Raw genomic sequence first — 15,469 nt, 5'->3', positions numbered from 1 at the left:
TGATCTGGATGTAGCGATTGATTGGATGCTTGGGGGATGGAAACTAAATTCTAAATCACCTGGAATAATACCGGACAACAAAGATTTGCTTCCTGAACAGTTTTAGATGTAGTTTATAGATTTTTGGCTGCTAATCATGAAAATAGCCTGCAATTTAATCTGCCATATACCATTTTACAAACATTTTCTGTTTTTACACAATGGCAAAGTACACTCTTCACTACCTATTAGCTATGATACACACATAAAAGAAACATATGAAAATATTGAAGTGTTGTTGAAGCACATCCAGTACACCAAGAACAACCAGTTGTTCAACTGGAGCCAGCTAGCCATTTTGGGGGTGCAATTAAAAGTCTTTTCACTCTTTCCAGCTTGCCTTTAAGTGACATTTTGATAACTGATCAGTTCTGTGTAATAAAATCCATTACACCCAATAAAAGATCTTAAACACAACATTTGTTTCCCTGAATCAGAAAGCAGAGAAATTGGCATATGTGTGGCTCAGACCAGGCCCAATCACCAAAACAATAGAGTTATTATCAACCTTGCTTTACACCACAGCCTAATGCAATGTGTCAGGCAGTAATCAGCTCTGTTTCACCGTGCTTTGCGCCATAAAAGCAGATTTGTTTAACTACAGCCTGCATTTCAGCTTGACTGAGAATGAAGAATAACTGACAAAGCTTGGCGGATCTCGTGGGTTAGAGCACAGGCACAGAGTGAATCCATCATTTGCTGAAGAGGTAGAGAAAAACTGACAAGCTCATTCATGCCTCAGAGTCATTTTTGGGTTTATTGAAAATGATAATCTGTGCACTTTGGATGAACTTCCCTACTGCTTAATTTAGTACATGTAGCCAGTGAGGAAACTTCTCTGCTTCCCTGCAGAAGTGTTGCTCCTCCAAGCAGAAGTCTCTCCAATCTCTTTTTCTACTACCTCAAATTCTTCTTGCCTTTTTGAACTTTATACAAACATGTCTCCTGCACACAGAAGAGAATTTCAGACTTCATGAAATGTTTAATAGGGTTTTTTTTTTTTTTTTGGAGTCAAAGATCTCTCTAAGCCATAGCATTTCAGCAACAATTTGAATTTGAGATTAAACATGCATGATCATCATCATTATTGTTTTCCTCACAACTTGGCAAATAAACATCTTGATTTCTTACTTTAAATAGATTAGCAATTTTCTCGTACGTATAAGTAATTGGGCTTCTGAAAACCGCTATGCAGAAATGATAAACAGAAAGGTTACTTTAAATTATGGTCTAAGGAAGCCTTCAATCAGATTTTTGTTACAGTATTCATACTTCGGTTCTTGTTATTACAAGTGATACTAGGGTGACTTGGAAAGTACCAGAGGATAACATGTATGACAGCACAGTGAAAACTGACAGATTGTATCAAACATTCATAGTCAGTTGAAAGTTTCTTTCCATAGATTCTTTTCTGAATCTATGTTTGGATAGGACGATAATAGTATTTCCTATTAATGCTTTTTTGGAACATTTCCCAAGGAAAAGATGGCAATAATGCAATGATTTGATTTTTATTGACACCTCTGGATGTGATGTTTTTCAAGATGGCTGCCCTCCCCCCCAAGAATTCTAATTTGATGGGTCACAGATTTGTGGTGGACTGTGATGAAATAAAGTGGGAAAAATTGTCACAAGGCTGAGCATCAAGAAGAAATGGAAATGCATTCATTTCTAAAACTTGTATATCTCATTAACCTTTCACTTTTCTCAATTTTTTTATCCTTTTATTTTTCTAGGGGTTTTTTGAGTAGATTTCTATTTTGTGTTTCATTTTCAACCATTTTTGTCACTGTCACACATCATATCTAAAATGTATATGACAAGAGGCCAATAAATAAATTTGAAGAGTCAGAAATATGATGAGCAGTATATAATTGTTTTCTTCTCATTTTGACTTTGTTGTGAAAAGTGATGTTCCAACATGCTATAATCCAGGTAGACCTAAGAAAGATGCAAATGTTAAAAATTCAGATTCAGAAAAGCAATTGCTCAGATTGAAATTGTCTAAAATGAAGCATTCCATACATCTTGTTATCTTGATTTATTTCTGATATCAGTGGAGGATACGTATCTCTTGACACCTAACATAGGAATTCATTTCTACTACTGTTTTGTCCTTTATGAATATATGAAGGAAACAGTGTACAGGTAGTCCTTGACTTACAACTGTTCATTTACTGACGGTTCGAAGTTAAAACAGCACTGAAAAAGTGACTTAGGAGCATTTTTCACATTACCACCACTGCATCATCTCCATGGTCACATGATCAAAATTTGGCTGCTTGGCAACTGACTCATATTTATGACCATTGCCATGTCCTGGAATCATGTGATCACCTTTTTGTGCCTTTCTGACAAGCAAAGTCAATGAGAAAGCCAGATTCACTTAACAACCTTGTTACTAATTTAACAACTGCAGTGATTCTCTCAGCAACTGTGGCAAGAAAGATCGTAAAATGGGGAAAAATTAATTTAATTAGCAGCAGAAATTTTGGACTCAACTGTGGTCATAAGTCAAGGACTACCTGTATTGGTAAAGATTTGCAGATAGCAAACAACAATTACAGAATACCCCCCCCCCAAAATTCTTTGGTAACCTCTTCCACCTAATTTTCCTGATGGGGAGATCCTGCCAGAAGACAGCTGAGAGTAAATGCAGTATGAAAACTGAAGGAACTCCCTATATAGTCTATATATTTCTATATTTCTAAATGAGCTAAGTAATATTCTATTAGAAATAATATTTCTGGAAATGCAAGTGAGCTTACACTGAAATTCATTCAGATCAGGACTGGACTCCTTATCACAATACTTTTTCTAAATGTATCACAGATGTTACCATAAACTACAAAAATTTATTTCAGGGAAGATATATGGTTGCCCACCTCACAAACAGTGACTCTGTTGAAAAGTTATGCAGACAGGAAGAAATGTACACGTGTGTCGGTATTCTTGTTCATTCCTTATTTTCTTTCTCCTTTCCCGATTCAATTTTTGGACAATGTTTTGGTTAAATCCTGTGTAATGATTCGGAATATAATGAAAAGGACTATTTATCTTCAGGTTATGGGGTAATGTTCGTGCCCCTTTGCAAAGTTTCACAGCAGCTCCAATCGAAACAGCAAGTAATCTCTTGGATATAAAATCCATCTTTTGATTTCCTGAGAAACACATTTGGAAAAATAATGTTTAGTAAGATTTGAATCCCCTTCCTGTATATAAAGAGGAATCTGAGCACAGACCCAGTCCCTTTGTCCACGGAGAACAAAAAAATGGTGGCCAGTTAGAGATGCTTGCTGTGTTTATCCACAAGGCAAACATTTAACACTTTCATCAGTTTCCTTTTATCTGCCTGGTCCTGTCGGCACCACTCAGCTCAGTTTTCCATCTGATGAGAGGGCACTTGTGTCATGGCAGAGAATGTGAGCTAATGAAAGTGTAAAGCTTTGGTTCAGCAGAGTAGAAAATTCTCATCTAGTCCACAGATATTGCAATCTGATATGATTGAGTTTTTAGCAGACATGGCTATTATGTGTTTAAAGGGCTGGGATTGATACATTTCTCCTTAATCCTTTAAGCACTGAACATCTGCATTTTTGTCATCATTATCTTTTCTCCTTGAGTGAATCTTTTACTGTAGCTTATGAATGTGGATTTCTCCTTTCCCCCCCCCCCACCAGTTACTTATCCATTTTTTTTCCTCTGCCATGTGGCTGAAATAGTGGAGGGCAGGCTGCAAACGTGAGAGATTCAGATCCACTTAACTGGTGAATAAGAGGGAAGGTAACTTGTTAAACAACAATTTGAAGTTAAATCTGAAGTTGAGCAATGTTGCCAACTCTACTTTCCATTTGATCCAATTTCACCAAGTTGCTTTTCTCACTTGGTTCTTTGTGGTTCATTTAGATGGTCAAACAGTAAGAGCAATTCACATTTTAATTTGCACACCACCCAAAATTCTCCATATGCTTGTTAGAATTGCTGACAAGTTGACTTTCTTAACTGTTTCAGAAAAGGATGCAGCTTTGTGAACTTGGATTGTGAATGTGGATTGTCTGAACAGAGTGGTTCTTTCCAAGGATATAAATGAGAATAATGCTGACAATTGGTGTGCTTAGGATCTACAAGTTTTATCTTGAATTGTCATAAATTCTGCATTTTACCTTCAAGGAAAAGCAGGTATCTGGAAAGAGGTAGCAGCTAAAGTTTGTTGCAAGTCTTTTGCATTACACACCTGGTATAATCCAGCTGTAACTTTTCTTTGAATTGGAAAAATTAACTATACTCCTTTGAGAATATTTTGAATCCTCACTTCTGATTTTTATTGGTGGCTTGAAGACCAAAAGACGCTAATGGACTAAAAAGTAATTCATATGAATGCATTTGTACACACATAAGACTACAATATAATTACAAGAAAATGAATTTGTGTTCTTTTATTTATGGATATGAGCTGTCCAGGGGTGAAATGCTCCCGGTTTGGACCAGATCGCCCGATCCGGTAGCGATGGAGGCGGGTGGTTCAGAGAACCTGTGGCAAAAATCCCTGCCCTCCCCCATGCCCAGCTGAGCTGCACAATCGTCAGAGGCTTTTTTTTTTTTACTTTTAAAAGCATTTTTTTTACAATCTCTTTGGCTGAAAAAATGCTTTTAAAAGTAAAAAAAAAAAAAGCCTCTGATGATCGCGCGGCTCAGCTGGGATCCTCAAAGGGGTTTAAAAACATTTTTTCTACAACCTCTTCAGAGCTTGTAGAAAAAATGCTTTTAAAAGCCTCTGATGATCCAAGCGGAGTTGCCTGATCGGCAGAGGCTTTTTTAAAAAGCTTGGATCATCAGCTTGGATCGTCAGAGGTATTTAAAAGAAAAAAAGCCTTTTTTTTCTTTTAAATGCCTCTGACGATCCAAGCTGAGTTGCCTGATCAGAAGAGGCTTTTTTTCTTTTAAAAGCTTCTGACGATCCAAGCTGAGTTGCCTGATTGTCAGAGGCATTTACTGTAAAAGAAAAAAAACCTCTGCCAATCAGGCAACTCAGCTGGAATCATCAGAGCCTTTTGAAAGCATTTTTTTACAACCTCTTCGCCGAAGAGGTTGTAGAAAAAATGGTTTTAAAAGTAAAAAAAAAATGGCCACGCCCACCCAGTCACATTACCCACCACCACCAAGCCACGCCCACAGAGCTGGTAGTAACAAATTTTAGATTTCACCACTGGAGCTGTCCCAAACATAAAGTTGAAGGGCATCCATTCCATCATTAACTAAAAATGACTTCACTTCTACATGTTTTGAATCTTTAAAAAAAGATGTGGAACTGAGATTTGCAGTAAGAATGGGTCTTTAGGAAATGTTAGACTTTGTAATCTTGGAGGTAACTTTATTGCCACCAACTTCTAGCTTTTTAAGTTTTGTGTAGTGGGAGCTTCATTTGAACTACCATTTGACCTATAAGACCAGCACTGTCTGACAGTTTTCACGTATCAAAGCAGCAGTAGTAGACCTCAAGCCAACTCTATCAGTCCTCAAGAAGGAAAAAATAAAATCTGACGGTTTTGAAAAGTAAACTCTTATTACTTAGTTGTGATTTTAGCTTGTTCAGAGGTTATTGGTGAACTAGTTCTTAATCATTACATGAGGCTGCTATGCTCAACAATAGGCATCAATAATCCTGGCATAATATTTTTATGTTGATAATTATAATGGCAGCTGATAGTATTTCCCTTTATTTCATTGTTATTATTATTTTTTTAATCAGAGTATCCTAGAAAAGTGTAAAAATATGACCCAGCATTTTCAAGCACTTTTATCACCAACACCTATTGCAATACTGACAAATCCTGTTTAGTGTTCCTTCATGGCACCTACAGAGCATCAAAGGTCATCCCAATTAATTATGTTATGAAAACCATTCTTTATATTTTTAATCTTTTGTTCTACTAAATGGCTAAATGGCTGACCTCTTCTAGTATATCATTAGATGATAACAATTCACATCGATTTTTATTATGTGCTTTCCCTTTTATTTATTTATTTTTTTAATGTAGGGGCAAAGAAAGTTCACTTCATGCCAATGGCAGTCTGCTTCCTCCTCAGCAAACATGTGGGGGTGCTTTGTCTGGACTTGCATATTGTTCATTTCACCCACATCTGATAACAGCATCATACATACAAAGAGATGTTTTCGAATGTACGTCAGTGGAAGTGAATGGACCCAAATTTAGAAGTTTCATGAATACATTGAACTAGACATAAAGCCACCTGAGAATTGGTGAATATTTTGCGATTCACATTTATCATAGCTGACAAAAACATTTTTGACAAAGCCTTCAAGGTTCTAGTGTCTACTTTCATTATGATCATTTAACACCACCATGATAAATTGAAGGAAGCAACAAGAAGCCCAGCGAAACCTGTGATCTAGCAAAGCTTATGTGTGCCCAAGAATTGTGCAGGCATGCCTCTGGCTTTTGCATTTTTTTTTGGTAGATGTACTTTTGTGACTTGAGTGTGTGAGAGCACAGGTGAATTACAGCAGAACACATTGTCGCAGGATTCATACCTAGTGTTAAGCTGAAGCTGAAAATGCAAAACTGTGGCTTAGTATGATGTCTGAAGTCTATTATTTATACGCCAAACCTAATAATTTGTTTAGACAAGTAGTAATTCCCTAGATCAATCTCATAATGCCTGAAGGAATGCTAGTGGAAGACCACAAGCAAATCCGTGTGTGCATGGGTGAAAGTCCAACTTCAGCCCGTTTTAAAAATAATCCTGTCCTTTTAATGAAGAACAGCTAGAAAAAGACGGATTAAACTCTCTAAAAACTCTGGACTTACTGGAGTCTAAACCAGGGGTGAAATGCTCCCGGTTTAGACCGGATCACCCGATCCGGTAGAGATCGTGGCAGGTGGTTCAGAGAACTGGTAGCGATCGTGGTGTGAGGCTCTGCCCACCCGCCCAGTTGTCATTTTAACCAGGAAGTAATGTGTTTTGTCCCCTCTGTATACATGCAGAAGGTTTTGCTTTTTTGCTTTTAAAAGTAAGAAAAAGGCTCTGACGATCATAGCTGAGCTGTGCAATCGTCAGAGCCTTTTTTTAACCTTTTAAAAGCATTTTTTTTACAACCGAAATAGGTTGTAAAAAAAATGCTTTTAAAAGTAAAAAAAAAGATCGCGCACCACAGCTGATCACCTCCCCATGCGGGCTTTTCTACTTACCCCATGCCACTGCGCACGCATGCACCTTGCATTTGGTGCATGGTGCGCATGCACATGCATGTGCACAGTACATGTTTGGTGTGCAGCGTGCATGCGCAGCCAGCAAACTGGTAGTAAACCAGTTCAGATTTCACCATTGGTCTGAACACTCTGCGGATAGCACCACTTGCATTTGCTTTGAGTTTGAAGATCGCTGGAGAGAGTCTAAGGAAGTGCCAAGGGTGGCAACTTACAATATTATTTGAGAAAAATTTGAATTTGTTGAGATAGGCAAGACCCCGAAACAAGATGCAGTAAGAATTCCAGGAAGAGAGTTTATTGTTTTCAAGTAGAATAATAGAATGTCAAGTAGCTGGCAGAGTTTCTGTCTGTTCCATCTTATATTACTCAAAAGGACATTAGAGTTTTTGAGCTTATTTTTAATGCTCTCTTTTCTATCAGTATTGAACTATCTGTCCTGAAAGTCACCCTTTAACAGACCTTTTAATCCTTCCCTGTGCCCATGGTCAGGTCTACATTCTTCACACTAGAAGCATGGCCAGGGGCCTTAATGAGAAGAGCCATGCCACCTCTAAGCTTGATCCCTACTTTACATGGCTTGTATATAAGGCCAGGGAATGGACAGGAGGTTTTTCATAGTATCATAGATCTGGAAGGGGCCTTGTAGGTCTTCTAGTCCAACCCCTTGCCCAAGGCAGATATTGAAAATGCAATCATTTTGAAAATGACTCACTGCAGGAGGAGAATTGTAGTTTAAGTTATGTTTAAAGAGCATATTGGTACACCCTTTAAAGTGACCAATCTTGGACCCAACAATATTAGACAACTATCTTGTTAGGAAAAGTCACTGAAAGATTTCCACTAAAGGACTTTGGAAGAAATAGATTACCGGAATTTTTTTTTTCATCGTTTCAGCCTTGGCAATGGGAAGAAATTACAGGTCCAATCACTGGCCTAGATAAAGCCTAGTTAGGTGGGGCATGAACTTATTATTTCTGCTATACCTCTGGACAGTCTTTTATACCACTGATCATATAACAAATTGATGTGGAATTTAGGAGTACTCCAGGATCCTCACCTCTCAGTGGGAACAGCAGGTAGAAGTGTGGCTAGATGGCCTTTGTCCATTGATGCCTGGTCTAACAGCTGCAGCCATTCCTGGAAAAGGGAGCATTAGCAACCATGTTCTTGTCATCTTATGCATGGTATCCTTTATCTTATGTATCCTTGGTTAGTAAATACAGACTTTACTTCAAAGATTTTTGGGACTTGATTCTGACTCACCATTTTACAGATGCAGAACATATCCTTTGAGTATTCATCCCTCCACCAATCAACCAGTGATCTCAGCCCTGATGTTTCTTCTGCACCTTCTGCTTTCCTTCCCACTTCTCACTAACTTGCTCAGCCCCAGTCAGTCTTCCTATTACACCCCTCCAATCTTTGGACCACCTTTTTGGTAATGTCCAAGATCCTAATTCTCCAATTATCATAGACTTAATGTCTCCCAACCTTTGTTGTAGGCTGGTGCAAAATCTCTTCAAATAATGAGGGCCACCTCTATTAGAGAAAAGCTGCACATCTGTACATTATTTTTTTCTACTTTACATTTACTTGATATACTTATAAGTGTATATCTCATGAAAAGCATGCATTTTGCAGTCCGCAGCCAAATTCAATATGAGAACTAGTTTTGATAAAGCCCAGTGAGAATCCCCCTTTTGAGTTTTTCTCAAGAAATATTGTTGTCTTTTTTTCTTGTTCTATAAATAAGTTACCTAATTGAGTCATATATTTTGGAGATCGTACCTAAGACGGTATATCTCACATGGTATACCATTCAACCATGTTGGAAAACAATGGTCTATTTTGGAATCATTTTGGGGTGTGGAAAGATAAAGAAGGATTAGAGGAACAATCAGTAAGAATGTTTATATGAACCAGATTAAACACACAACTGCTAATTTAATGATGTGATGATTTAGCAAACCCAGCAACTGTTGTTCGGTGCAGTTTAGACTGGAATGTTCACTCAGCTCCTTTCATTGTTGCTGCAGGCAGGATAAACTTGTTACTTATGACATTTCAAACTGCATTTGACCAGCTATTGCTTCCATTTTCCCCCTAGATCATTTTAGAGTATGGTATTTTATGGAAGGCACACTAGACAGCCTGGTGACAGTCACAGAAACAAGGGGTCATTCTAATGTGAATTGATCGAATGTGGTGTGAAAATGAGCTTGGAGATGTTTCATTATCAAACCAGGTAACATCATCAGTACACATCATCAGTGCAGTGATAATATTACCTAGTTTGGTAATGAAACATCTGCAAGAAAACAACCAAGTTCTGAGAGCATCAGGCAATCCTGACAAAACAGTGAGAATACACAGGTGAGTAAGATAGAGATATATCAAATAGCCTCAATCTAAAAATGAATAATTGAGCATCTATAAGCAGTATATGAGTACTGGGAAAGATGACTATCAAATTAGTTTCAAACTCCTTCTCCTGCAGTATACCCCTGCTTGATGTATATGAGCGATTTGCAAATTTCCAGGAAGTCAAGATAGATAGAATATGTGAAGGGAATTTAAATGCACATTTTTATTGTAGCACAAATCTGGAATGAAAGGGGAGTGGGTGGAAAGTTAAGTCAATGTAGGTTCTATGTGCTGCTTCATTTCTGGCATTTTAAGAAATGCTTCTGATATTAGCAGGAATGTCTTTTGACATGCCAACAGCACCTTTTAAAAGCTCCTTCTTGAAACACAGCATCACTGAACAGCTATCTGAAAACACCATTTGATCTGCTATAAATATAATACAGCACTATCTCTCAACTTTGGGAACTTTAAGATGCTACTGGGGAATTCTGGGAATTGAAGTCCACACATTTTAAACTTCCCATGGTTGAGAAACACTGCTCTACAATTTCTATGATCAATGATTTCAATTACTTCAAACTCACTGCTCTATAACTTCTATGGGCAATGACTTCAAAATGCTTTTGTCAACATTCAAGGACCACAGTACAATACATGACTTGTGCATGGAGGCTTTCAGAATCTCCTTGCTATCTACAGAGAAGGCTGAGAAATACCCTACTTGAAACCCTGGTAAGACTGAATGGCTTTGGGTACATGGGGGCTCCGGGATCTGGGACTTTGTCATCTTTGACTCTGGATCGGAGTCAAAGACCCAGAAAGACCCAGTCTGCAACTTGGGGGCTCTTCTGGACTTGTGACTCCTGTTTAAGGAACTGTTGGCAGTCGCAGCTAGGAGAGCCTTTCCACAACTTTGTATTGTGCAGCAGTTGCAGCCTTTCCTGGACCAGGATTCCCTGCATTCAGTTGTTCAGTCCCTAGTCATCTCACAAATGGACTACTATAATGAGCTCTATAGAGGGCTACTCTTGAAGAGCATTTAGAATCTATAGCTGGTGCAGAGTGCAGCAGTGTGGGTAGTTTTGGGGCCTCCAAAAATATTCCCTGTAACATCACTGCTCCACAAGCTGCACTGGTTACCAGTCTGCTTCCAGGTACAATTCAACGTGTTGGTGATCACCTTTAAAGCCCTTCATGGCATGGGTCCAGGTCAGGGGTGAAATCCAGCAGTTCTGACAGGTTCTGGAGAACTGGTAGCGGAAGTTTTGAGTAGTTCAGAGAACCGGTAGCGGAAATTTTGAATAGTCCGGAGAACCAGCAAATACCACTTCTGGCCCCAGAGAGGTGTGGGAATGGAGATTTTGCAATATCCTTCCCCTGGAATGGGGTCCGAATGGAGATTTTGCAGTATCCTTCCCCTGCCATGCCCATCAAGCCACACCACGCCCACCAAGCCACGCCCACAGAACCGGTAGTAAAAAAATTTGGATTTCACCATTGGTCATTTGATATTGAGGGACTAATGGAGGTGGTTGATTGAGTAATAACAGATCCTACCTCATGCCCACTCTGTTTCCAACCTCCCCATGTATCTTTGGTTTTAATATTTGTTTTTAACTTTTTATGTTTAGCTTATATATGATTGCAAGCCATCCCAAGTTACCCTATGATAAGATGAGCAGCTAAGATGAGATTGTTGGGGGCAATATGCTGACTCTGTAAACCGCTTAGAGAGGGCTGAAAAGCACCATGAAGCGGTATATAGTTTATTTTGATTTGTATACCGCCCTACTCCCGAAGGACTCAGGGCCATGAACACCCACAAGATAAAAACACATAAATACAAAATTTAAAAACAGAATAAAACCGAATTAAACAATTTGGCCGAAGACAGATTTAAAAACACCCCAATAAATTAAAAACAAATTAAAATTTGCATTTTAAAAGGGAAAAAGGGAAAAATTAGACCAGGCCAGCCTGATAGAATAAAAAGGTTTTAAGAGCGTGGCGGAAAGTGCGTAGATCCGGGATCCTCCGTATCTCCGGGGGAGCTCATTCCAGATAGTAGGTGCCCCCACAGAGAAGGCTCTCCCCCTGGGGGCCGCCAGTCAACATTGTTTGGCTGACGGCACCCGGAGGAGCCCCTCTCTATGAGAGCGTACCGGCCGGTGGGAGGCTACTGGTGGCAGCAGGCGGTCCTATATACAAGTCTAAATGCTATTGCTATTGCAATATGCCTTGTTGCAGATCTGGAGAGGGTGACATTCACAACCTGGGAATGAGGCTCTATTTAAAAATGGAAGGCTTCAGGCCTCTGTTGCTTCCATGCTTCTGCTACAGGCAGCATTCTAAGATGAAGAGTAAACTCCTAATTCTCAGGAAACCTCAGCATTGCAAATCCCCTTCAGTGAGCCCATGAGTGGAGCAGATGGCATGCTTTTTATTGAACTGGCAGCACTCGCAAACAAAAAGATTTAAGGTTCACCTTGGGGAGATGAATAATTTCAGGAAAAGACCTAGGATATTTTGATTGGGTCTAATGGGGACTCAGGGACGATATTCAGAACAGTTGGGAGAGAACAATGTAAAGGACAGAACTATAACCTATTGTGTCCTTTGACTTGTCTGTCTGCTTTTAAATAAATAAACACCTAGAAAGTATTAGGAATCGATGTTTTCCACACACGTTTGGAAATGAGATAGATTTACTCTAAGGCTACATGTATAGTAATATTTTCTAATCTGGTGCCCTAAAAATGCATCTGTGCCCCCATGGCAATTTTTTTTTAATTCCTATGGACTAGTAATATTGCTAATCTAACTTTTCTCTTACTACACTGTGTAAGAGTGAAGTGGAGACTACAGCTATTGACAGATACAAATTTTTGACTGATTTAAGTCATCTTCATATTCCTAATTCCAACCTGGAGACATGGGAGAACTTAATTACAATTTAATGCAAGCATGCATTTCACACTTTAAACTTTACACAAGAATCTGAACCTTCAGGAAAAGTGACAATCTAGGAACACAACTTTTATGCCAACCGTCCTCCAGCTCATGCTCTTCCAAACATGATTTGATAGTTGTGGAAGGAACTCCTCAGAACTCGGAACTAGTTTGATTTGTGCAAGACAGGGCATTTTGGATAAAGCAAGTCTGTTTTGAAGCCAGGATATTTCAAATCACTTCTAATTTAAATTTCATTCTGGAAACCACTGAAATATTTCTGGAATGATATGTTGCAGAGAGATTAAGTTCTCTGAAAAGACCTGTTTCCAAATTACCAAGTTTTGTATATCCTCTCATAGAACCATAGAATCAGAAAGGGACAGTAACCCACTGAATCCAGCTGCCTGGATTCAGTGGGTTACTGACCACAATTGAGCCCAAAATTCCTTTTGCTAAGTGAGGTAGTTGTTAAGTGAATTTTGCCCCATTTTAGATTTTTCTTCCCACAGTTGTTAAGTGAATCACTGCAGTTCTTAAGTTAGTATCAGAGTTGTTAAGTGAATCTGACTTTCCCATTGACTTTGCTTGTCAAAAGGTGATCACATGTCCCCAGGACACTGTAACCATCATAAATATGAGCCAGTTGTTTAGCATGCACATTTTGATCATGTGACCATGGGGATCCTGCAATGGTTGTGTGAAAAATTGTCATGTCATTTTTTTTCAGTAACCTTGTAACTTTGAATGATCACTAAATGAACTGTTGTAAGTCAAGGATTTCCTGCACAAATGTAAGTATTCCAGGCAGATAGGAATCTATGTCCCAGTGGAACATACTCACCATCTGTAAAATGGGAAAATTGCTCTCCCTGTAAAACTCTTGTTACTCTTAGGACTTTAAAAAACAAACAAACATTCACTCAGACTCTGACTTTATGAGCTCATGCTGGCAAATATTTATTAGAACTCTTTTTATCATTAATTATGATAAATTGCCATGACTCTTTTCTTTGACTTTGTATATGGTACAGTTACACATCTGAGATCAGCAAAAGTTTAGCCCGTATAATTGTAGACCGATGGTATCAATGGCTATAGAGCTCAACTGTTCTGTCTCCATTATTCAATCTTTCTTCTACTTTCTCTGAATTCTCAGAATCTTTTTTATCAGCATGGTATAAAATTTCCTCTGTGTCTCTTGATTCTGGTTGTCATTTTCACCCAGTGTGTTTTCTAATATGTTTGAATGTCTTTTTGAGTTGCTTCTGATGTCAGCTTCTGAAGTAGCACCTTCTAAATAAGGATTAATAAATCCTTATTCCTACTCATCGACTGATTTGTTACTCCAGTCTTTTGAATTTTTTCCAGCAAGGACTGCTGTGAGCTTACTTTTGCTGCATATATACTACAATTGTTTTTAAGTGGCTCACTACAGCAGAATCCTGTCTCTTAATCTTCATTTTTATTTCTTATATACAACAGTTAAAAGACTTTCATTTCCTCTTGTTCTCCTGAAAGGGAGTCATTAGCCAACAGTTCACTGTTGAATATTTTTCAGGAACTCTCCCTTAAATTCCTTTGCTAAAGTCCTTTGTTAACTTTCTCTGCTTGCTCACTCATGGAAGTTTCATCCTGAACTCTGACTGCCGTATATTCTTTTGACAATCTCTACTAACTCAGCAGGAAGATGTCACTAGTTACCAACACTGGGCAATTGGCAACTCTTAGAACACAGTCCTTGCAGTCAGTAGCTATTCAGAAGATGACTTTTTCATCTTTCTCATCATAGCACAAAATCCCTCAGAACCAAGTTGCTTTCTTATCTCTCCCCTCTTTTTTCCTGTTGACTTGCTCATGTTAATTCTATTTGCTCACTCAGCAGAAAACTGCCCATGTTGTGATGAATTTAAATTGCTGAGACCGGCATTGTAAAATGTAAAACATAGTATATAACATACATTATTTCACAGGTGTGCATTTGCTCCATTTTGTACAAGAAATAGGAAATAATTAAATTTTGGGAGAAATTCTAATATATATTGCCACATTAGAAATTATAGAAAATAATTGGTAGATGTTGGTGCTGGTTGATCTCCAAGCTTGCTGTTTAGCTTCCAAACATTTCATCACCGGGCTAGGTGACATCTTCAGCAGGACTTCAGTTGAAGCATCTTGTTTCAGTTCTTCACCGTTTTTATTGATCTCATGTTATCAGTGGGTCATATGACCAGCTAGTCATGCCATGTGACCTGTCATGTGTCCAGCTGATCATTGTGAGTGAAGGCTACCAAGTAAAGAGGTAGTTGGTGCCATCATTGGTTGGTCATTTGATTGATATGGCTGCTTATGTGTTCATATGCTGGCTCCAAATCAACATGTTTGTTGATAGATCTGTTGGTTGAATACCATGCTTCGATAAATTCATGTGTGTGGATATATTTTGACATTCCATAGAATAGCAAAAATGAGAAAATAGCAGCTACTGAATATAAAATGTATATAGTTTGTGGGGAGAGGAATGTGGCCCTTGTTCATTCTATCATCTCATTAATTTTTATGACATGCTAAACAGTTCCACACAACTTCAAAGTGTTCCCTACGGTATAGGTGAACAATTATTAATTCTTAAATTGTAGGCAATTAAAAAAAAGGACAAGGAAAATAGCCTATAAATAATGACAAATAAAGCCAAACTCTTTTTATTCTATTTCATTTCAGACTAGACTAGGTCACTGCACACTTGATATAAAACCTAATTATTCCCAGTTGAAAAGTTCAATGTCACTATTACATTCTGACCTACTTTTTTCTGCAGTCCTTGAAATTTTTGGCTGAGTTAATAGCTGGATCTGTTTAATATTGTCACTAGGCATTATGCC

This window comes from Pantherophis guttatus, chromosome 5 (genome assembly GCF_059756535.1).
Source record: "Pantherophis guttatus breed Tessera chromosome 5, ASM5975653v1, whole genome shotgun sequence".
In the NCBI taxonomy this organism is placed as follows: Eukaryota; Metazoa; Chordata; class Lepidosauria; order Squamata; family Colubridae; genus Pantherophis; species Pantherophis guttatus.
This window is presented reverse-complemented; position numbering follows the sequence as displayed.